The sequence below is a fragment of the Chelonia mydas genome, chromosome 2, assembly GCF_015237465.2.
Source record: "Chelonia mydas isolate rCheMyd1 chromosome 2, rCheMyd1.pri.v2, whole genome shotgun sequence".
NCBI lineage: Eukaryota > Metazoa > Chordata > Testudines > Cheloniidae > Chelonia > Chelonia mydas.
The window spans coordinates 107965883-107991618 of NC_057850.1; the positions used below are offsets into that span (position 1 = coordinate 107965883).

At 41.7% G+C, this 25736-nt stretch overlaps 1 long non-coding RNA gene across 1 annotated transcript in view; it reads right to left on the minus strand.

Annotated features, from left to right (window-relative positions):
* The window catches only part of LOC119565621, a 113168-nt gene that overhangs the window by 68831 nt on the left and 18601 nt on the right, over window positions 1-25736 (minus strand). Inside the window, exons 2-5 of the long non-coding RNA XR_006288123.1 lie at window positions 19406-19548; window positions 13295-13401; window positions 3102-3189; window positions 576-768 (exon numbers count right to left, since the gene is read on the minus strand). This is a non-coding gene — a long non-coding RNA (uncharacterized LOC119565621). The remainder of the gene's footprint in view (window positions 1-575; window positions 769-3101; window positions 3190-13294; window positions 13402-19405; window positions 19549-25736) is intronic.

The following is a 25736-nucleotide window of genomic DNA, read 5'->3' on the forward strand; positions in this document are numbered from 1 at the left end:
AGCAAAATGGCATTCAAGAGGCAACTACAGTTGCATTAAGTGTTTCTAATCTTGTTAGTCTGGCTCTTTGGTCTGGAAATTGGGCTAGAAATCTCATGAGATCAGGCATCTGACCAGGCTCAAAGTACCTTATGCAGCCTCTCATGCACTATTCTCACACCTGTTTTCAAACTATTATTTATTAATACTAGTACCACAGTTGACAAAATACTGTGACAAAGGTCAGCTAAGGGATTTCTGAATTGGCTCAAAAAATACTAGAAATCTTGTGAGAAAGTTAATCTCATGAAATTTTCATACCAAAGAGCTCTGCATAAGCCTCAACTTCCACAACCACAGCTTCTGTGTCTTGCCCCTGACTGGAACAAAGTACTACACAGGCAAATAAAAACTAATTTTTGAAAAGTTAGCCAAAGTTCTTCAAACCTCAAAAATGTCTGATTCAATCTGAGTTTGGAGTGAAGGGCCAGGTCAGTTCTTGGTTTATTTAAACCATTCATCCATACCTAATTGTGGAGTTTTACACTTTCTACTGATGTGCTCAGAGAGGACAACAGACAAGCTGGCCCACTGACCTTTTCTGGGTTGGCTATTCCTATGCCCTTGTTGCAGAACCACAAGCTTGAGATTCATCCAAATTCCCAAACACAAGCATTTGTTCTTTGAAATCTTCTCTGTCTAGGCATCTATACTGTTTGATGAAAGGGTTCAGTGCCCAGCAACAAAATCTTTCAGAGTTTGTGTGTTAACTGTCAGAGAGAAATAGATCTAAATGAAAAAAGAAAATATATTTGCATTTGACAAATTGATGGGGCAGACGCATAACCCCACAAGACACCATGGACTGGACTACCAGTTTCTCTAAGACTCTAAATACTTTTTTTTTCCAAGTCTCAAATTAAATTGCACAGCATTACTGATAACACGACACAACTAGCCATAACATGCCTTATAGAAAAGTAGATGTTATTAACATTTTATTGTTTTTATCGGAGGTACATGAACACACATGAGTAAAGCAAAAATGCAATAGAAAGCAATTCATCTCAGTGGTAGCCAAAAGAACCTGTTCAAATGATTATATTGAAAGCTATTCATATACAGTATTTACATCTAACCCTCTTGATAAACATACTCTCTTAACTGTGAGCCTAATCTTCACCATCCATTTTTTTAACTACGGACTTCATAATCAAATGCTAGTAAATGAGGCATTACATAGGTTGAGCAGCAATATCCAGCCACTTGATAAGCTAGGAGTAATGCATCAAAAGCTATACATTCTTACTGCATTACAAACAGGTGCTAGTTAAGGGCATTATTCCCCCCCGCCACACACACACGCTCCTTGATCTGTCAAAGTTATTAAAAACACAGACAGAGCTGTATTTTTTAAACTCAAGTTTAGCAATAACTAGCACTCTCCATCTCTTCCATTTTCAAAGATGTCCATTATGCATTTAAATTTACCTCCATCTCACCCAAACTAGTGCTGTGTCGTACATTATTGTAGCGGTGTGGGACTCACCCCTGTGGCGCCTCCTGTTGGTCATCCAGGGAATCAGCGTTCCAGCCTCCGGAGTGCCCTCTGCAGGCCAGTGTCCCGCTTGCTGCTGGGCCCCCAAGGCCCTCCTGGACCCTGGTGTACCCCTTTCACGCCAGGGTGCTGCCACCTGCAGTACTCCACACAGATCTGGTCTCCCCTCCCCAGGGAACCCCCAACCCCTCTACCCCCACCTCGCCTCAGTCTATGGCCACTGCCAGTCATCACCTAGCCCCCCTTCCCTGGGGCCGATTGCAGTGTAAGCGCCACTCATAATAGGCAAGGGGGGTTTGGACCTGCTGCCTCTGCCTACCCCTTGGGCTGCCCCCTGCAATCCCAGTACCTATTTGGCCTTCCACTTGGCCTGCAGCCTGGGGGGTTTCCAGGCCGGAGCTCCCCAGCTCCTCTGGCCTTCCCCCAGCCCTGCTCCACCTCAGGTACCTCGGTATGCTCCCAGCAGCCAGGTCCTTCCCTCTCAACAGGCTAGAGAGAGAGTCTCCCTGCTCCTGGCCTCACTGGCTTTTATAGGGCCAGCTGGGTCTGTTTGGGGCATGTCTCCCAATCAGCCCAGCTTTTCCCCTGCCCCAGCCCTCTCCCAGGGCTGTTTTAAGCCATTCAGGGCAGGAGTGGGTGACCACCCCGCTACAATTATCTATATCAGAAATTATAATTATATTGGTATATAGAGTTAAAAAAAGAGTTATTGACTTTTAATATAGTAAAGGCTCAATCCTATGAAGTGCAGAGTCCTCATCTCTCATTGAAATTAGTGGGAGTTTTAGTCTCTCTGCCTCTCTAGTTGAGAGCTCTGAGCTTTAACTCCCCACACCTAATTGTGGTAATACCAAAAACTGTGCAATGGTTAAAAGCATCTGCTGCTTCGTACTGACAGTGGACAGTAAATATGAAGGGAGGTGTCAGCTCTCGGAGCACAGATATTTGTGAACTACTCCATACTGTGGTTAGCTTCATTAATAATACTTCTACTCCAAATAATAATGCTTATTAGGACAAACTTCATTGTGGGGGAGTATATTTAGAGGGGAAACGAATCATCATCACTTCTCAGATAAAGTAGGTACTAAGAGTTAGAGCAGGGGAATTTGGAGTCAGAATTCCATTTCAGGATCTCTTCTCAGGGTTTTACCACTGTCGAATCGTAACACCTTCCACACAAAATCAGTTGCAACACTGAAGTTCCTAGTGGAGTTTCTGACATACTCCGAGGTCTGGAACTGACTCCACTTGATCTCAGATACATCCCTTAACCAACCTGTGCCAGTTTCTCCACCTGTATAACACTTCCCTACCTCAAAACAGAAGGTGTGAGTCCAAATTCCTCAGGCTTTTCGGTTCTCAGATGAAAGGCACTGTATAAAAGTCAAAGTAGCTGTACAGAAAGAAGGAAACATACACAAGTTAGGCTTTTTTCCTAAGAAATAACCTCCACCTGTAATGCGCTAGAGCTCGTGTAGACAGGACAAAAGGTGGCTACCAACATTTTAAACATTGTGCATTTGGTCCAGCTCTGAGCAGGGTTAGCCACCACTCCCTGAACCTCATCTGCACAGCATTTCCACACCTGTAGAAATGGAGGGTACACAGAGTTCTTGGCTGGGAAGCTTCACAAGCAGTTTGCGCTGGTCCTGCAAGGTGGATCAGAAGAATTTATTCTTCAGGGACTCTTCTGACACCAAAAGAATAGAGTCCTCTTACCCAAAAGTGTCAAGCAGTGATCTTGTTGGATCTCCCACATAATCAGGCCCAGAGTCTGTTTAGGACAGGGTACCTCCATGCTGAAGGACGCATGGCTGGTCATATGTCTACACTACAAAAAGAACCAAACCATGGCAGTGATTCTCAGGGGCCCGGATCTACAGACGCAGGCTCACTCTACAGCGCCAACAATAGCAGTGTAGATGTTCCTGCTTGGGCTGTACCCCAGGCTCTGAAACCCAGTGGGGGACGGGGAGGAGTCTCAGAGCTCAAGCTCGAGTCCGAGCAGGAGCCTCTACACTGCTGTTTTTAGCCTCATAGCATGAGCCTGCGTCTGTAGACCAGGGCTCTGAGACTTGCTCCGGCAGGGTTTTGTTTTATCGTTGCAGTGTAGACTAGACCTTAGTCAATATTGAACCAGCGGCCCAGCATGGTGTTAGGGAATACTGCACTTCTGTCTTTCAGATAAGCTGTAGAAGTGTGGTCTTGACCATTTCATATATAAGATGCCAAGATACTTTTTGTAGGAGAGTACAGGTGCCAGTCCCAGCATTTGCTTGGCCCAGTTCCTACTCGGGTAATTACGTTCCGCTGACCTAAATTCCCCCTTCAGTTATATTTCACAACAGTGTTCCTCATTATGAGTGTTATGCATTGACTAAAGGCTCTGATCCCCTACCCAAGAGCTGGCTACACTTCAGTGATAAAGGAAAAAACTCCTTTTTGGAAAATCTGACATGCACTTTGGAATTTTTGGATAAAATGTGCTCTACAGATATCGGTTTTATATATTATTAATTATCTAAAATCAAAGGTGATGGTGTAAAGCACTGGAAACAGAGCGCTAGATATTAAAATGAAAAAGGAATGGTATTTAGGAAACAGAACTGCTCCTGCAATATACCTCTCCACCATCGTTTATTCTGACCAGCCATTCCACTTCATAGAATTCCTCCCCATCCCACATGGGACTGACATTCCCTCACCTTTTTGTAGAAGTGAACCATTAATCTCATCTCTGTAATTAAACTCTGAACCTAGGGTTTTTTAAAAAAACCTCCCCTTCAACATAAAACATGGTTACTGCTATTTGATTTTTTGCAATACCTACTCTCCCTGATTTTGGCAATTTTATTCTCTCAGTCTGAAGGTGAGTAAATCATATTTATCCCTGGACAGTCTATTGAGAGATATAAAGTAATTACAAAAATTGTTAAAACTGAAAAGGTGGCAACCAAAGGCAATGACATGGAGGGACAAATCCCCCGCAGATAGGATATAACTACTAGAGAAGGAGAAAATAAGCTAAAATAGACTCTGGAATGGTTACAAACAACAAAAGAGATATAGGCGGATAAGTTTGTTTTCTTGTAAAACTGGAACCAGAATTTTAGAATTTATAGAGATACTATGTGTAAACACACACTTCCAAATCCATCTAAAAAATGCTATGCAATGCAGGCTGCCTACCGAGTATTAATAATAAGAAAAGGCTGCAGTATTGTATATTTCTCTGAATTTGCTCTTTACTGCCAATATTTCACACCAACTGCCCAGAAAAATCAAGTAAAATCTGCTCAGTCCCTCAGGTTTTTGTTTTTAGGGTTTTTTTTTTTTTTGTCGCTGCTAAAAAAGAGCAAAAATGTTTTCATTCAAGCAACCAAATAGCACTCACATCTTATTTATATAAACTACTATGATTGACTGCCAGCATTACCCTGTGGCAACACCAAAGTATAGAAACCATACCTAAGCAAAAGAACATATTGGTTTAGCATATTCTCTTATCTTCTTATTTCTCATAGGCTCGTATGCACGGACAAAGGTTATACTACTCCTTAACATGCTAGCCCTACCAAGCTTTTATTGCTTCCTGTGCCCATGAAAACGTGAACTGAAGTGCACTAGCATTCAACCAGTTCCTTGTTATGTAGCACAAACTTGCATGGAACTGATTATTCCAGCCTCTTTTATGTTGTTTCTCTGCAGACACGCTTTACAGGGCCATGCAGAGAGTTCTCATTTTTCTTTGCACAACAGGTCATCAAAACAGCTTTTCAGTTTGTCAGCAGATGCTGTGCGTGTTTTATAACCAATGGACTGTACCTGTCAGACAGGGGAAAACACTGGAAAGATAAGATCAGTTTTCCTAGTAAAAAATGGCCCTGTCATAGAAAACAATCACACCAATTATCTCAGAGACTTGGGCCAGCAAACCATGTAACACAGATTCCCCCTTCTTACTATTTGCATCTCCTCCTTGCTTTCTATCAAAATATTTCAGCAATCATAATAAGGTACAGTGGAAGCCCCTTTAAGGATATACATTAAACATGAAGTGGCTACACTTTGTTAAGGCAACACATTTATTGACCTAATATTTTTACATCCCCCCTCCCAATTTTAAGTTGTGTGTGTAATTTGTTTCTATAAGCATACATTACGTTTTTGGCAAATCTCAATGTAGCTAGAAGAGCAATGAAGAATATTTCATTTTTTGAAGACTAACTCTTTTTGCAAAGCCATATTGACTTGGTTTAGAAATGTCAGATATATTTTATTTAGGAGTTGTGTACAAGGTCCAGTGGACAGCACTACCTCTGTTAATGCTGGATATTTTTTAGGAAACATCTGAAAGGTCCAGAAAGACAGTGGCCTTTATAAAGATTTCCAAAATCTGACTGACTTTATAACCTCTATTGGTGGCCAGCCTCACTAGCAGAATTTGTAAGCACTGCCAGTCAAGCTGCTTAGATTCAATGGGCTTCAATCTAGTTGTGGCAGGTATGCGATATTTCAGTAGGGAGTGATTAGGACTGTACAAAGACTCCAAAGAATAATGTGTCCATGTTCAAAGCAATGCTCTCAATCCCCAGTCCAGTTTGTTCCTGTATAGATATGCTCTCTTCCAAAACTAGCTTTGGATATATATCATGACACTCTATTTTAATTAAAATGCACAGATGATTCATAAGGAAATTTCCCCAACAATAACAAATATCCAGCAGGACTTCACTTGGGCCAGCTGTCGATCTCCAATACTAAACTTTTTTAGAGGGTGGGGGGGAAGGGAGGAGACATATTGGCAGGCAGGAGTTTATGTAATCTCCAAAAATTCTCTTAGAATTCACCCTCTTCTTCACTCTACCCTGAGCCCACCAGTCCCACTGCTTTCTACAGAACTGTGACCCCTTTTTGACCCGAGCAGTTAGCCAATGTTTGGGGTCTAGCAGGTTGTTTCCGTTTGGAGGACAAATTGATGGAGTTGGGTATTTGTTTGATGCAATCCTGTTTATTTACGAAGATTGTACATAAAGTCCTGCGTCCCTAAACACAGTAGAAATCAAACAGCAGAAGACAGTATCTTTCCTCTCTGTTCCAAGCCTCTTTCAGTCAGCACTCTACCCAAAATCTCACTCTCGCTCTCTCAGGGCAGCACCTCCAGCGTTTTTATACACCCCACAGTGAAATCCTTCTGCCACCATATCTTGGATTCCTGACCAGTGTTTCATGCGGCCTGTGTTTGGGGTGGTGACTTCCATTGTTTCAGCTATCTCATTCCATAAAGAAGCTTAATTGCTTTTTACAATTTATCCTGAATGAAGAACAGCTGTTACATCAACCAGCTTCAAGGAGATTTCACCCAATCCCCACCGTAACAGTATTATTATTACAGATATTTACAGATCCTATGTCTGCACCTATATTTTAAAATAAAATGCAAGTTTTAAAAGCATTTAAAAGATGTCTCTTTGAGCATTATCATTTGGCTGCTGATCACTGTGTCTTCTGCATGTATAACTCCAATAAGATATTTCCCAATGAACACCACTTCACATTTAAAAAAACCAAAATAAAATAATTCACATAAGAAACTGATTTGACAAGCCCCTTCCCCCTACACAGGAGTGTGGTATTAAGCAATCACAGGCAACATCAGACTTGCTGGAGGAAAAAAATAATGGCCCATGTACTTCTGAACTTGTTCTTTCCTGCTTGAAGTCATGTAACTATCACTGATATATTTTACAGATGTGCAAGTTTGTTTGGATCGAGGCTCCAGTGTCTCACACATTTCAGCCATACATAGAGCTACAATGCCAGAGCCAAAATAGCTCTTCTAGTTTCCCACAGCATTGATGTCATTCACCCTAGCACTGGTGGTCAGAGTTTCCCAATTCCCAAGTATCAAAGGGCCTCTGAAGTTGGTGTACAATATCCCCTGTGATTAGGCACCACATGGAAGAAGCAGTTTCCAAAATCCTGTAAATTTAGGGAGTTGTCCAGCCTTTCTAAATACACCCCACAGTAGGGTGTAAATACAGTTGTCCAGCCTTTCTAAATACACCCCACAGTAGTCTTTCCTTATAACTCATATCAACCACTTGCATTCTAAGAGGCATTATCATAACTTCATTCAAAATGCTAGCTTGTTTTCTGGTACCTCGTTAACAAAGCATAAAGCATATATTTACCAGCATCTCCTACAATAAAGTTATGCTCAGGAAACACCCTGACTCAACAACACAAAACAAGGGGAGGTTAAACAAAAATAGATCTTGTTTTTTAAAATCCAGTTTTGTTAGGATCTACATAGGCAATGACCAGGTTTATCAACAACTGGCTGATGTAGATTTAGGAGCAATGGGGTGGGAGGATTTAAAGAATCCCTCATTTCCAATGTCTCCTTCCTTTTTGGTTGCGGCTGATCTCCTTCACACGGTCAATCAAATCTCTAAAGAGCCCTCCAAAGCCTTGTCCTCTCCCAGTGCAGTATCCTATTAGTGCACTGACCCTTCACACAGCCAGAGCTGGAAACCAAAAAATGCCTTTTTGAATCAGAAAGCTAGAGCACAAAGGCAGACTTTGGGTTTGAGAAGGGCAAAGCAGAGGGGTTATTTCTCCTGGGACAAATTCTCCTCTCAATTGCGCTGTGGTTGCACTGGAGGAAAAGAAAAGAATTTGGCCCCTTGAGTGAATGCAATTATTTATTTCCCTAAAAGAGAAGATAGGGGGGCAAAAGCATTCCATATTGCAGGTTTTTTGAAGCAGACGTCTCATATACCATACAATCTCCTTGTCTCAGGTGACAAAAGACAGGTTTTAGAGATAATAAAGCTTTCCTTAACCTTAAAATGGGGGATTCCATTAGCTACAGTAATAGCTCTATAGTTGAACTAACCTTTTAAGTGTGCCTGCTATAGATAATTGAGAATGCAACTCCCTCCTTCAAGTCCGAAAGGCTTTGAAGGGTTGGTAGATATCTCCATGTACTCTTGAGGCCTGCTGGCACCTTTGCTACGAAGGATGGGTTTGAAAGTGCTCGACTAAGTGGTGAGTGAAGTGGAGCCACTGGAGACGTGGTAGGTTATCACTAACAAGGCCAGTTTTCCAGTTAGGCACAGTAGGCACATGCCTAGGGGCACTGGTGTTCTAGGGGCGCCTTACCACTCTAAAACTGTGCGCAACATAAAGGTCAGCTGTAGGCGGGGTTGGGGGTGGGGTGCTGAAGATGCTATGCCTAGGGGTGCGTAAGGTATAAATCCGGCCCTGATCACTAAGGAACATTTCAAAGGGCTTATACTTAATATTCTGCTTCAAATGGGCCTGTGCCTCAAATACTGCATGTCCTCTTCATACAAGTACAATGCAGAGCCAAAACAACCTTTGTTTCCTGTAAGTTAAGGTTGCTAGGATTTATTACCCTTGGATGCACACCCTTAAAGCTTAGGAAACAAAGAGTTAAGGATATTATTTAGGCACTTCCTTCAATATCAACTCTCTCTACTGTTTCCTCCTACTCTCCAACAAAGGAGTGTAAAAGCAGTGTTGCCAACTCCTGCAATTTTATCATGAGTCTTATGATATTTGGTGTTTTTCTTAAAGTCCTAATTTCTGGAGTCGAATTACAATAATTTCAGCTTTCATTTAAAAAATTACCCCAAACACAAGTTTCTTATCCTCATGGAGGCAGTGAGAAACTGGAAAATGTGATCCATAAAGGTTCTAAATAGAAGGCAAATAAGACCAAACATTTATAATTTTTTTAAGTCTCGGGATTTTTAAGTCAACCCATGATTTCTGGAGGGCCTGATTCATGGTTTGTAAAAGCTTGAGTTTGGCAGTACTGTATAACATTTTATCAAGCCATTTTGCGAATGGTAATACTGAGGCACAGAGAAGTTAAGGCCAAAACTTTCAGTGGGACAGTAAGTCTCTGATTGGTCACCCAAAAGTTAAGACAACAGAGGCCATTTTTGAAAACTCTGGGCCAATGAGTCTGATTTTCAGAGATGCTGAGCACCAGCTGACTATCTGGTGGCATAGATTTTCTACATTTCTATAAAGAAAATGAGTTATTCAACAGCAAACAAGTCTCAGCCTTGTATGGTGCTGCTACCCCCTCTACTATAATCAGGGTCTGTGTGTTCTGTAAATAGAGGAGCTTCAGTCTCCAAGGCTGACAATCCATAAGCCCAGGAGAAGGAAGTTGGACAGGCTGGCGCAGGGACCTTTTTCTGGTCGCCTTCGTCCATGCATGCATCCAGGCAGAGTTCTTCTGCGTGGCATCCACTGATACCCTGGACTCCTTTTCAGAGCAGTGAGCATTGCCTGGGATTCTCTACTTGGTGTTCCCTTTGGATCTTTGTTCTAATCCTATGACCTGTGCCCCCAACCCTATTTATTCATTTTTTTCTCCCCAGTAACCAGTTATGTTCTGGGTTCTCATTTGAGAGGGCAGGTATTTTGTTGTTCTGGTGAAAGCTACTCCTGGATTTAAACAGCACCCATTGGCAATTCTATATAGGCTTTTTAGAATAAAAAAAGTTTGGCTTTTTTTTCTTGATTCTTGTCAGTCAGGGTTTGGGGTTAGGCCTTTTCTTTGTGGGGGATGTCTTCCATATTACCTGTTATTTTGGTCTGAGATTCTCTTTTTTTATTATTATTCTTTTCCAAATGTTTCTATGATCAATCACTGAAATGGGTCAATTTACAAAAAGATGCAGGGTTTTAGCCAGACAACTACAGCCATAGCTAACAGGGCTAGCGGCCTGTGCAGTTCTATAAAAACTTTCCACACTGTGCCCATTTATTTGCTTTCCTTTTTTATTGTGTATAGAATTGCTGTCATTTCAAGAAAGTGGTGCCTTTTCTGCAACATCACTAGACCTTACGGAACAGGACTCTGGTGTGCATTAAAACATGGGGTACTGCAATCCTGAAAGAGAAACAGTCTGAAACAGAAAGAAGAAGAAAGGTATTTCCCTTTTCTTTTGGGTTTTGCTGCCAATATCGGCCAGCCTTTAACCATGCAACGCGTGATATTACCATTCGGCACTTTTTATGAAGTAGATTGCCAGCTAAAATCCCAAGAGGGAGGAAAATGGACTTGAAGTATTGATTTAAACCGGAAGAACCCTTGCAGATAGAATGGAGGCTGAACAAGATCTGTACACTATAAAAATCAAGGTAATTACTTGTGTCCACACACAGCTCCAGCAAAGGTGCTCATATCTGGTTACACCAGTTATCTTGGAAACCAGAGTAATTATTACGTACTTCCACTATGAATAGTGCAGCCCATCCAGAGCCCTACTTTAATGAAAGTAGCAGTGTTTCTATAACTGATTCCATATGCAAGCACCAAAGCTGGCTAGTGGTTCCCCTTTCTAATCTGATCCACTTTAACCACTGCCTCAGTGGAGTCAAGATAAACCAGAATTTGCAGCAACCTTGAGGAATCTAAAGTCCACAAATCAAACCAGTCAATAGTGTCAGCTAAAACTCATGTGCACTGAAACAAGCTGATATCACATGGCTCTGATACTAAATGAGCTGAACTTAATTTATATTATATCTGTTTTCACACAGAGGGGTTCCTGCGTCGTTCTCATTATAATTTAGAGAAAAGGAGAGAGAAACACAAGCAGAAGCCATGGTGAAACTGACAAAAAGTGACTCTCAGTGATCAGTGCAGCTGACTGGGATGAGATTGAGATTTTATCACTTTAGTTTTATCTCAGAGTTGGCTGCTGCAATCAGAAGTGCGCTGTTTTGTCAATTGCTCTGTAAGAGGCCTCATCTCTCTGACCTTTTCCTGCAGAATATCCGACACATAGCTCACATCAAATGGGCTGTGTTGGGGCTCCAGCTGCACGCAGTAACCATCTTTGCCATTTACATCTCATGACTCTTTTTGAGGACAAGCTGACATGGGATGGATAAGTCAAAAATTGCCTTCTCATCTTATTGACACAGAACTAGTCGTGACCACTGTAATGAATGAGGACGCTCTGATGAAGCTGCTTTATCCAGAACACTTCCGATTTAACTATTTTAATTACCACCAAAGATGATAAGTAGAGAAACATTAAAATGTCTTTAAAATAAAAAAATAAAAATTATAATTCAATTGTTTACCACCAACAGTTTTGCATATGTATAATATATATTCATGAAATCTGGAAGGGAAAAATAAAGAATTTCAGTCTTTATTCTCTTCAATTTCTGAACTATGCCCCCAGTTAAGCAGGTGTTTAAGTCCATATCTATATTCAGCACAGTTCTTAAGCATGTAGTTAACTATAAGCACATGCTTAAATCCCAATGACTTTAATGCAACTTAAGCACATGCTTCAAGCTAATAAGCATGTTAAGTAGTACTTTGTTGAATAAGAATTGTCTGCTCAACCAGGGTTCTATTTTGGGAAATGAAAAAAGCAAGCAGAGATAACTGATAGGGCACGGGGAGTTGCCTGGTCTCTGATGAACAAAGGGTTAACTATAGCTCAGCTTCCCTCTCCCCATTGCTCAGGTGATCAATAGATGGGCCATTACTGTGTCTACTTAGAAGAGATGGAGGAAGATGCTTTTGGAGAGGGGAGGATCCATACTCAGTTATAGGGCTCAGCTGAACCCTAAGCTGGAGGCATATTCCCTGTTTTTGCTTACATAATTTATTTTGATTTCATGTTGTAAACTATTTTATTTGTGTGTTGTAAAATAAAGACCTTGCTGATGGGATTTATATTTTTGTTCTGAATCACTCCACCTATATAAATGCCTTTTCTCCTGAAAAAATTAGGAGTCCTTGTGGCACCTTAGAGACTAACAAATGTATTTGTGCCACAAGGACTCCTTGTTGTTTTTGCTGATACAGATTAACACGGCTACCACTCAAACTTTTCTCCTAAAGACTCACTAACCACAAGTAGTAAATAGGGGTAAGCTTTCTTGATTAGCCATCTCTCCTGACCCTACTGATATTTCTGTCTGAGTGATACCAACAGTCAACAAACCAGCAGTAGAATAAGATACAACCACTGCAAATGAAGAAATCTCTTGAGCAAACCATGCAGGTCAACAGGGAATGTGACATTAGCTTGCAGGAAATGCCATAGCTTGAGTGCTATTCACAAGGACATAGCAGTTTAAAGCAATTACCACCTCTGAGGCAGTAGTTCTACTGAGCCCTCCAGGGAAGTTCTTCGTTTCAATAGTCGATGGCATTACAAATGTCCTGGCAAAAGAAAATATTGTATTCACCCTGCATTAGGTACACAGGAATGGAAGGAGCCTGGCAGAAATGTATAGAGACTGGGTTTACAGGAATTTATAATTCAACACTAAGGAGAAATCTTTCAGAACTTTGCATGCAGTGACTGCATTGACATTTATTGTATGTAAGGGTCAGAGCCTGACAGAGACTGTTCTGAGTAAAAAGAAAAGGAGTACTTGTGGCACCTTAGAGACTAACAAATTTATTTGAGCATAAGCTTTCGTGAGCTCTAAGGTGCCACAAGTACGCCTTTTCTTTTTGCAAATCCAGACTAACACGGCTGCTACTCTGAAACCAGTGTTCTGAGTAAGTTTCAGTAGCATTCATTTTACACATGCATTAAGCTGTTCCTAAAGCAGAGCACCCTGCCTGCTCAGAACCCAAACACTGTATTTGTGCATTCATGTGCCAGCATAGTGGAATGCGGCAGGTGTAAGAATGTTTGATACATCCAGAAACACTATAGTACCACTTACATTTTCCACTAAGCAACACACTGTTTGTTTTCCTGGCTGAGCCCAGACTTCATAGACCTACTGAAGTCTGAAAGATGAGGAGGAACAGAACAAGAGTACATCAGCACCTGTGAAAAGAAATAAATACTCAGAAGAAACAGGCAAACACCGTATTCTCAGAACCGAACAGTTCATATGAGAAAACACAACAATCACCAAGTCTGACACAGAGGGACATAGGGTTGTACTTTGTTCTTGCTTTTCACCTGCTATTTTTACCTGTTCCTACAAACAGGCACATTGACCTGATTCAACCATCTGATGAGGCAGTGGGAGAAGGAATTCCAGCCTAGGATTTGCATCAATCTAGCCAGAAGTAAGAGAAGTGCCATTTTCATATTAACTGAAAAATCCGCATCATGAGCCCATGGAAGGCAAGTGCAGCACAGCTACACACCATGGTGATGTGATGTGGCATCAGCATACAGAAGTTTGAGGCAGTAACCTAAGCCTGGGAGCAGCCCTGAAATAAATTGTCAGCTGAGTCTGTAGAGAGGAAGGATCCAGTCTTGCTTCCACTGAGGCCAAAGGGAGTTTTGCAATTGCCTCTGTTGGGAGTAGAACTGAGCCCAAGATACACAGCAGAGTTCATAGGCTCAGTATCCAGCCCTGGGAAGGCATGCATAAAATAGAGCCCAAAGGTAAAGATCACAGAGGAAAAGTGAGGGACCATTTCAACAGGTTCATATTTAGGGGTCAGTTAAGCATTAGAAAGATGAGATGCTTATCCAAGCAATTCAGACTGAGAAAACCACACTCGTTTGACGACGGGACTGGAACTCTCAGGAGAAAGCCCTTTCTCATGAAACCTCCAGGGTTTCTAGTTCCAGTTTGGCAAGAAGTAATGTGAAAGCAGCTTCCCTCCTGGAATTTTGTATTTCTGATTCTAATCCCAGCCAGCAAAACAAAGTGGAAAATGGATTTGAGTAGAGACCCTTTGCATTATCTGAATTTAATAAATATCTGAATTTATTTTCATTTTTCTGACAACATGGCTTCCAGTATTTCTGACCACAGAGGTAGTAGCTTTCATCAACATGAGTGGATTCAATAATGTATGTTTTAAAATCTGGCAGCTAAGCATTGAGATTCTACTGCGATATGTATTTTATAAGTCATGAGATACACACATCAAATGGACAAAAGGTTGTTTGTTTGTTTGTTTTTTCCAAGAGAGGTTAGCCATTCCCTGCTATCGAAAACTCTGCTATAGAAAACCCTTCTGAGTAAAGATACAACTGACTCCTTTGGGAAATCCCTCACCCTTATACTACCAGCAGTGTAGCTCCATTAGCCGTAGAAGGAATCCCTAGCATAGACATGGAGCACACACCAGTATTTTAAGCATGAGAGCGGGTCTAGACACCAGTGTAAAAAACATGGGTGACCAGTCGGTCTGCAGTAGTCTGCCCACCCCCAGTGAAGCTGCAATGGCGAAAGATTTCCAAAGAACATCTAGGGTCAACACAGTCCTAGAGGAGGTTAATACATTCGTCTGACTGGCTAGGAGGAAGAGCTATTATGGGGAACAGGAAGGAGGGGGAGAGAATAAACTTAAAGTAAATCAGCAGTTCCTGGAATGCAAAGCAGGATTTTACCTGGAGTTTGATTCCTGAAGAGACCCACAGGGTCAAAAAGGATAATTTTACAATACCTCATAATCTACTCACACATTTCTTCCATGTTGCTAAAAGCAATTCACTCTATCAGCAGTTGACTATCGCCAAATTTTCCTCCTTCATGTCTGTCCTCCTCTTGGGGAGTAGCAAATAAAGGGCACACAGCTCACAACTTTTTTTTTTTAAACCAATGACATTCTTATAAAAAGGAAATAAAACTTATAATTTAACAGCCATTAACTGTTCCCAGAACAGCTATTATGATCAAGAGACCTAAAAAATTCTCTCCATGGCCAGAGGGCAGATTCTCCAGTATTAAATGACTATGGCATGATTCCAGGTGCAGAAAGAATCTCTTTAGATTGGCTCTTTCTTGTTTTTAACTAATCCTCCCATGCTGTCAAATCTGCTGCTCCGCCTCATGCTAGCAAGAGAATTCCAAATATGATGCCCCTCGCCCCAAACCCAGAATCTGAACCCTGCTGTGCAAAGTGGCCTAGCCCCATACATGCACATATGATGCAGAAGCACACTAACTACCACACCGCCCTCACTATGGACATTCCAAGAAAGCAGATATTAAAACCTGTGGTTGTGACGGTCACATCCAGTACCATATTTCTGCCATACCTCCTGGTCAAATGGCTTTCCATTTGTGCTCCTACTGCCAACATTCAGCACCTAGGTGGCACCTCACAGGCAACTACTTCAACCAGGCGTTGCAGGGTACACGGGCACTGACTTTTATTTTTCCCAGTGGGTGCGCCAGCTCCACTCCACCTGAGGCCCCACCCCACTCCGCCGCTTCCCCTGAGACCCCGCCCTCACACCGCCTCTTCCAACCCCCCCTCCACCCCCTCTCCTGAGGCCCCGCCCTCACTCCACCTCTTCCAACCCCCCCTCCACCCCATGTCCTGAGACCCCGCCCTCCCTCCACCCCTTCCTGCCCTGCTCCGCCCCCTCCCCTGAGGCTTCCGGTCCACTCACTGCTCTCTGCCCTCCCGCAGCACCTCCCGCCAGCCACTGCTGCACTATTTTTTCCTGTGGGTGCTTGAGCCCTGGAGCATCCACGGAGTCAGCGCCTATGCCAGGGTATGTTCCATTTCCACCCAGGTTCCCATTCACAAGAGGTCCTCCCTTTAAGGATCTTGCCTCAAAACAATTTAAGACCCAACAGTCTCCTTAAAATCAGAATTTGTTAAGAATAGAGTGAGAAAATTGGATTAAAACAAAATAAATGGACTGCATCTCACATCTAGTGGGAAAATGTGCCAAAGGTGAGCTAGGTAGGTACAATTCGAAATAATACTGCAGAAAACTACTTTACACTTATAAAGAATGCATCCTGTATGGTCAACAGGTCCTTGCCTCCTCAGCCCCTCCCCCTCAGCCTCCTGTCAGTGAGACACTCTCTCTCCTCTAGGTAGCTGTTATATTTCATATTAGAGTACATATATTTTTCCCACCTACACCCCCTTGCAGATTCAGTGGACTAGATATTCTTCATTTCCTCTCAAACTGTAATGTAATGTCATTGTGCACTAGCAGCTTGCTGTATTAAGCAGCTACTGTATTCTACCACAAAGGAAGCTGCATTTCATTGTTGAGTGAAGTGATTACAAACTATAGAGAATATTCAGGACAGTACTTTAGGATTAGAGGGGTGATGAAAATGTAAAACATTTGTTACTTTAACTAGATAGCTGCCTATTAACAGACAGCATAAGTTTAAAACTGTCCACATAAAGACTCTGAAATAGGGTTCTACCAAATACCTGTTAGAGGCTGCTTGTCTTTAGTCACATACATGCGATACATAAGGACACTAACTACAGCCAGAGAGAGAGAGAGAGAGAAGGGGGAGGACCTTCTATCACAAGGCAGACATATTAAAGTTGAAAAGACAAAATGCCCTTATCAAAACCAGCATAATGGTTTTATTAATCCTAATATTTTGATTTTGCAACATATTGTCTCATTCTGAAGCCCCAGTTGTATAAATCTGTATAAAACTGGAAGCGGAGAGAGCAGTGTGTTTTCTCACAAACAATCCAAACAGTTCCAGTGATGTACCCAGACAGTCATTTATTTATTTACCTATTTGTCCAGGATGCCCTATCAAAAAAGTGCTATTTCTGGAAGTGACACTGAAATACTGTGCCAAGAGAATGAAAGTCCTGTCTGGCTGATGTGCCATTCACAGTCCCTGAAATACCACCTGATCAAATTGTCAAGGACGTCACCCGAGCAAAGTGCTAACTTTACTCATAAACTGCAGAAATTCTCAAATAATTAACCAATAACTACTCAGAAGTGATTATTACTATACTACATTACCTTCTGAGAACAGCATCACAAGGGAGCTCCTTGTTACATCTATGACTGTTTTATGGATAATATCCACATGTAAAGGACAACTATTTTCTATTAGTACCAGGCACTTATAAACAAGTCATGAAGGCTGAAGAGGCCTAGGTGGAGGATTGATACACTGACTCTTCACCTTTTATGACCTGTGTTCATATCTGCTGGATACCCGAATGTAAGGAGTTTGGCATGCTCCTTGTGACAATTAACTTTGGTTCCAATCACAAAATTGTAGTCCTCTACAATTTGACACACTTGGGACCTACTCCCCAGAGGAGGCCCAGAACTAGAATAGCATGAGATGTCGCAAATCAGGACTCAAGTGCTTTGGCAGAGCTATGTATCAAAAGCATAGAACCAGGCTACACTAGGCCTGGCTGTAGCTAGAGTTGTTAATCTCCTAACCACTTCGGAAAACAAAATTTGGACACCAAACCACCTTGGCCCTAATGCAAATTTACAGAAACGGCAAATCTTGAGATTATTAATTTGAAGGAGTCACTCAGCAGCAACTGGATCAAGTTAACACTTCAGAGAGAAGGCAGTCAGTTAATTTAGCACGCGTGTCTCCCTTCTCTTCCTCTTTCATATATGTATGATTTTCCTACCAGTTGTTTTCTCAGCCTTTGCTGAATGAAATGTAATAGGTTTGCACATTATATAGTCATGTGACTTATGTCTCTCTTTTTTAGTTAAACTGTTTTTATCTCCTTTGGTGATTTTTTTATTGGATAAGTGTTTTAATATTTTTAGAGACAATACAAAAAATGCACATATGGACCAAGATGAAAATGGATTTTCATTTTTTAATAAAAATGTTTCCCTTTTATTCACAAGGCCTTGAGCATCCACTTTCAAGTGCCTTTTCTCCAATCTCACCCTCTTTTTTTAATCCAGTTCCCTACAGACATACACAGTTGTATTCTCCTGCCTTTGCCCATATGCCTAGGCAGCCATTAATGTCATGTAGGGGACTAGCAAGTAAGGAAGTGCTCCAAAAACAGTGCAGGCAGACCCTCTCCTTTCTCCTGAGCCAAGTGCATCATTCTGCCAACACATCTGTTTCCCCACCAAGCCAGCAGAGTGTCAAGGTCATCCTTGAACCTGCATATATATTAAATGGCAGTGTAGAATGGCAGGGGAGGGAACAGCAACAAGGACAAAGCTCCCCCCACCCCCTTTGATTAAAAAATGAGATCATGCCACCCCAGAGACATTCCACGCCAGGAGGCAAAATTCCCCCAAAGACGGAGGCAAATTTCCTATCCTCCAAGGAGACCCATGTTTTCAAAGACACATGAGGTCTTACTGCAAATGAACACTTGACCTGCTCAAATGCAGCACACATGTACCGTACAGATTTATTACAAAGGACAGTGAAAAAGAAGAGAGCGTTTTCTATTCATAAGCCATCGTTATTACTGTACTAGGTCAACAGGACTTTTCCCTGGGGGATTTGAAAAAGGGTTAACGTGAACAAGAGGATGGGGGAACTCTCAAAATAAGTGGTCAAAAAATGTTAGGTACACTCACATATGGGGTCCCATTGATCCTCTTTGGGAATAACCTCAATAAGCTAAAGTGACTTTAAGGGTGAAATTGCATTCTTTAAAGTTTATAAACCATGTCCTGAGGTCCTTAATTTGTTTTTAATCTGTCTTTACTCAGGCAAAAACCCAATGAAAAAATAAAGTGGCATTTTAGAAACAAAAAGCAAATAGGCATTATGTGGTCAGATTTATGGCAAGATGAACAGTGTCAGCTTAAGATGGTTAGGGTGGGCTAATAGAGTACAATTACGATTTCCTATAATGGGGCAAGTTAAATAGACAAGCTCTCCTATCCTGAGGAGACAGAGACAGAGGTCAGCATTGAGGGCTTTGAACATAAATGCCTCTTCCCATCCCACCCCTTTTCACATGTGGCACCATAACAGTAGCAGACAGATGCTACACAAAGACAGACACACCTGATTAACCATGAATACAACAGCTGTCGTTTCCCCATCGCCACCACCGCTCACACCCCAGTCGTTTCCGTTTTGGTTTTCCTTTTCATTCTGCTTTCATGAGGAAAGTAAACCCACCATTAAAATCCAAGTGAGTGGAGTGGTATCAGCGTCATGGGCCTTTGTTTCTTTCCTCCCAGACATGTAATAGGTACCTTCTGATTTGTCCTTTCATCTGAGGAAGGGGAGGCCTACTGCTGCGAGCTCAGTCAACGCTTAACCTGAAGCATGAAAAAGGAGAGCAGTGGGTGAAAGCTGGAGTTCAGTCAAGTGAGAAGGAAAAATAAAGTTCACAGAGAGCAGCGTATTTCTTGGGCACAGAAGAGCACCTGGATTTCATAACACTGTCTCTCGCCCTCTTACAGTCAGAAAAGCCTGTTTAAAACACCCACACTTTTTTTTTTTTTATTAGTAGTACTATAATTTATTTGTCCAGGGAAAGCTCCGCTCAGATGCAGCATCTAGTTTTCCGTGAGGTCCTGCTAGTGAGTTACCCTATTTTCCAGCTAGGACAAAAGAGCTCTTGAATTGTTCTGCCACAGTGGAGGTGGTTGGGGTGAGGAATGCACTCTTCCAACAGGTGTTTTTTGGCCTATATTATTGCAAGGGGGAAAGTTTCCCATTTCCTTTCCCTTAAGAAGAGAGCTGCCTGGCTGGGGCGCGAACAATGTGTGATTAACTTGGTTACACTTAACCTTGGTTTGCACACACTTCAAGTGAAATTCCTCCAGTTCATCAATTTCGGTGAAGAAACATTACTACACCTTATCAGACCCCAAAGTGGTCAAATGATGAACTGGTTACTAACAGCGGCCCCAATCCTGCAACTGTATTTGATGAGGCTCCACATGAGCAGAACAGTCACCCATAAAGATCTGATTGCAGGATCAGGGCTAAATATGCATGGATCATTTTATCACTGAAATGCAGCCCCTCTGAGGTGGAAGGCAGCAGTCTTTAACAAAGAGTGTACAACACTACACAACTTTTCCGGATAGGAAATGAAGACTATCAAATTCAATGAGAACTACAGGAGACTATTTTGCTTTATTTTTAAAGGGAGGCAGAACAAAATTAGTTTCCCAACCTGGAATTCAGTAGAGATTAGCCTGAACTAAAATCTGAAATCGAGACATCCCTAACCTTAGGAAAGCTGGTGGCTCAGGCTGGTCTCTACAATTTAGCTAGCACACTGGGGAAAGTGACTGAGGAAGAGGGGTGGGCAAGGAATGCAATTCTACGCTTTTGCACTGAAAACAGCATGATGCCTCATTGTAGTGTAGTTCAGGTACATCATTCTCCACCCTGGGTTGGGCTCTACACAGAGGCAGATTAGGGTTTTGTGGGGCCCTGGGCCAGAGCAAGTGGGGGAAACTTCTCCCGCTCCCCCGTGCTTTCCCTGGTGCCCCTGCCAGAGAAATGGGATAGAGGCATGAGAGCTTCCCCAGCAGGAGTACTGGGCAGAGTGGGGCAAGGGGCAAGCCCCTGTGACCTGATCCCGCTCCCCAGCAGAAGTGCCGGGTGGGCAGAGCGGGTCAGAGTGCGGGGGCACCCATTTTTCTGGGGGCCCCCCAATTTTCCGGGGCCCCATTTGCCCAGTGGCTAATCAGTCACTGGCTGTACAACAGGACTCTTATTCTTGATTTTGGAACTGAATTAAGATAATTCAGAATAAGAGACTCCTCTTCCAGAATAAGAGTATCCATACATGGAGTTACTCTGCTTTAAATTCACACATTACCTTATTCTGGATTAATTTTCACATGTAGACAAACCCCAAATTATTGTAAGGCTTTTGAAGTGGATTAAGCTAATTCAGAATTTGGCACTCTGGCAGTTAATCAGTAATGACTATTCCAGAATAACTCCCCCTGTAGAAAGAAAAGTAGTACTTGTGGCACCTTAGAGACTAACAAATTTATTTGAGCATCAGCTTTCGTGAGCTACAGCTCACTTCATCGGATGCATTCCAACAAATTCTCATGAAAGCTTATGCTCATGAAAGCCACTGGGCAAATGGGGCCCTGGAAAATTGGGGGGCCCCCAGAAAAATGGATGCCCCCGCACTCTGACCCGCTCTGCCCACCCGGCACTTCTGCTAGGGAGCGGGATCAGGTCACAGGGGCTTGCCCCTTGCCCCACTCTGCCCAGTGCTCACGAAAGCTTATGCTCAAATAAATTTGTTAGTCTCTAAGGTGCCACAAGTCCTCCTGTTCTTTTTGCGAATACAGACTAACACGGCTGCTACTCTCTCCCCCGTAGACAAGCTCTTGCCAGTTAGCCTAGCAAGTGATAACTATACTACTAATTGGCTATGAATTGTTCACAACTAGTGTTCTAAAACATTAAAAGTATTCTTTCACCCCTGCCTCCTTGTTGATCTCATCCACTTGGTATGCTTTATTTGAATTATAAACTCTTTGGGACAGGGATTGTTATGCAGTATACATTTGTACAATGCCACACATAATGGGTCAGACACCGGTTGAGGGCAGGCCTCTAGGAGCTACCTCAGTGTAACCATTTAACAACAACATTTGCCACTTCCATTTTCCACTAGCAAAAGCATATTTTTCACATTAAAAAATGACTACGTTCCCATGCTGGAATGAATCCTGGATTTATTTTTTACACATTTACACAAAACAGTTTTTCACTTGAGAAAACTTGCTATTAAAATATTTTTTTGAGAAAGAGCCAAATAACTGACGCTAAAAACATTTTGGCTTTCAATTAAACTAGCAACACGTAACAGGAAAAATTACAGCTGGCTGAAGTGGGAAAAGGATTGGGAAGATCTCTTATTAGGGACTAGAAGAGCAGCACAACCCCCAGACATGAGAGAAAAGAAAAAAAAAGACAGAGACAAATAGACAAGACTACCGAGTCTCTTCCTGCATTGTGTTCTGCTGAATAACTACCACAAGGGAGGCTAGGTCAGTCCATCTCAGATACTATGCCAATACACTAGACCCCATGGAAATTTAGGTTGGAGTTATTTAAAATGCCAGCTCATTTCAATGGAAGACTAAACAACCAGAAAAATGTTTCCTTTGGCTACTGCTTTCCAGTCACAGATAGTTTCCTGAAGTACAAAGATGGAGACTGGGGAGGGAGAGAAAGAGGGAGAGATACACATTTGGGTGAATAATGCTCTGTGACTAATGGCTGTGGTTTGACCTGTCTGAAATAGCTTCATGTAGCCACGACCTTTTGAAGAGCCATGAGCAAGAAACTAACAGAAATATTAATGTGTAATGTGAATTCTCGCACTCCATCTTATAAAATGGGCATTAAAATGAATAAAATGGCAAAATAAATAAATAGACTTAATCTGAGGAGCAATTCTACTAATATTCAGCAGTGGGTGGGCTGTGAGTTTAAAGTACACTGACACAGATTTACAAAGAACTGTACTGACTTCATTTTAAATGACAACTTCTCATTAATCACCCACAAATACTACATGTTGTTCCACTGCTCACACAGATGGGAACAGAACTTAAGTCATTAACAAATTGCCAGACCCTCCTGTATATCTCATTACATGATTTCACTGAGAGGAAGTGAAAGTACTCACCCAACCACTCCAAACATCATGTCCCTTGTTATCAACCTACACAACTTTACACAGAACACTTCCTGCAATGTAATTTAAACATCTTTAAATATATTCTGTTTTCCAGAAGTTACACGGTAGTTAACTGCATTTTTTTTTTTTTTTTTAATTTTTACACCTCTTCTGTGAATAAATACAACCCGCGCCTATCCTCTGAGGCTGTGCTCTCATCAGATCTGACAAGCTTAGCAAAAGCAGATTAATGATCATATATAGCTCTTATGTAGTGCCGTAAAAGAGGTCAGTATCACTAGCTCCACTTTACAGCTGGAGAAACTGAGGCACAGAGCGGCAATGTGATTTGCCCAAGTTCACTCAACAGCCAAGCTGAGAATAGAACGTAGGTCTCCCAAGGTCCAGTCCAGTGCTCTAACCACTAGGTACACTGCCTTCCAGATTTAATCAGTATTTAGGTGAGAGGACCCCAGCCCAAGGGAAATACATAATAATACAGGGGATGTAATGGTGATTTGATACAGATGTTAATCTTGGTGTCTTGACCATTCTGCAACAAAGTCAAGTACATTTTTCTGATCTAAATTCCTCCTGCAGGTACAACTGGTAATTTTCATCATCTGTTCATGTGTCCCTGAGTACTTGTTGATATTTAAATTCCCACCATAGTTTCAACTGGATACGGTATTCTGCTTCTTCTCTTAGGATCCACATCTGCAAGGAGGGTACTTAGCTCCTGGTACGTCTGATATGAAATCGTTGGTAGTGATGGCATATTCCATTAAACCCACACACCAAATTCCAAATCAGTAAGGGATGCAGAGATTTGTGTGTATAGAGTTTATAAAGTACTTTGGGACAAAAGGCATTACAACAATTACATTATTATTAAAATTGAGTGAATAATTCACAGGACACAAGAATTCATCCTCTTTCAACTCATGTAGATTGTTATTTGATTAAGATCTTTTCAAAACTTTTTACTCTGAATTAAAGGTGAACATTCTGCACTTGAACTTTGTCATCTAGTTGTAACTGGTCATAGTCTCCTGGTATATTCTATTCTATTCTTGTCCCTAAGACAAGTGCACATGCATTTCTGATGCAAATATCAAAATTCACTTAGGCATTTGTTGTCCCCAGTTTGTTGATTCGGCAATCTCTATTTGTTCCATGTATAAAACAAAGCTCCCCCTAGTTAAAGTTTGGTATATGCATCCTATATTTTAAAAGGTACATTATTACATGGCTGGCAAAATACTCCAAGTTCCCATGAACTAGTTGTAAAGAACACTCATAAGGTTCAATGGAAAGTGCCCAAATCACAGCCCAAGTCACTTGGAACCTCTGAAAATCAAGCCGCTTTTATTTAGATGGCTAAATATTAATTAAATAACACCCCAGTTAAAAATTTTGGTCTAGATTAAAGAATAGTTTGTTCTGAACTAAAACTCATTATGTGATCATCACTAAGAACTACGTAAAAGTCCGCATCTGAATCCAACATTTGTGGCTAGCCCCTGTGTCTGTAAAGGGGAACTCTGAAACCTTGATGCAAACAACCAGAATTTAGGGGAAATTCAAATCCAGATTTCAGACCATTTCTGCTAAAACCAAACTTATTTACACTTGTGATCAAAACTCACATTCATACAATAGCACAAAGCAATGAAAAGCTAGTGCATAGCATCAATAGATGGATCATATAGCAATGAACTAGAACTTGGAGTTATGGCTTGAGGTCCAATACCAAAGATCAAGGCCATACCAGCCCTGAGAAAGGCTTAATCACTTAAAACATGAACAAACATAAGATAACACAGTTATGGTACTATAAATTGGGAACCCTTCCCCTCAGTGGAGACCAGTAAACTGGAGACTAGAAACTGGATGAGAACAGAAAAAGAGATGCAAAAAAAAAAGAAGAAAAAAAAAAAAGGCTTACGGAAACGAACACAACTCCAAAGATGAGAAGTGACATAGAAGATTTTGAGGAGAGAAGCTGAGTAAACAGTGAAGAAGTCCCAAATAAGAGAGCTGACAGCCAGAAACTGTTTGGATTTTAAATGAGCTCAGGGGACCGAGAAGGGGAAAGATCATTGAACTGTTGCCCATGAATGACAAGGATGAGACTGGAGCATTGTGAGAAAGAAGACATCCAGCATATTTGGCAGCAGTAACTTTAGGAAGGTCTTGAACAGGGACACAGTGGCAACTGATGCTGCTCAGTCCTTGACACATATCAAAGAAGAGGGAGAGGAGAAGTGTCTGACTCAGAGAGAGAGATGAAGAAGCAGCAAGCACCAGAAAAGTCAGCAATGGCAGAAGAGGACCAGGAAAGCCCTTGGGCCTGTGCAGAATTGCTGATGAAGTGTTTAATGATGAGGTGGTGAAGGAATCTCATCATGTCATTTCAACAGACTAGAGAGGCAGGGAAAAGCACCTCAGAATTGGAAAGTGGCAGAAATAATCCCTAGAACAGTAAGAATACATAATGACAGGTTTCAGAATAGCAGCCGTGTTAGTCTGTATCCGCAAAAAGAAAAGGAGTACTTGTGGCACCTTAGAGACTAACCAATTTATTTGAGCATAAGCTTTCGTGAGCTACAGCTCACTTAAGGAGTACTTGTAAAATTTGTTAGTCTCTAAGGTGCCACAAGTACTCCTTTTCTTTTTAAGAATACGTAAGGCACTTGTTGCTGTATTGTTACAGTGCTCTCAAGCAGAACACAGGAAAGCATGGTGCAGTTATGGCAAACTCCATGGGATCTGCAGAACAAACCAATTTTTTTTTAAAGCCTGCAAATGGTATTTCTCAGAAGAACAAGATCAGTC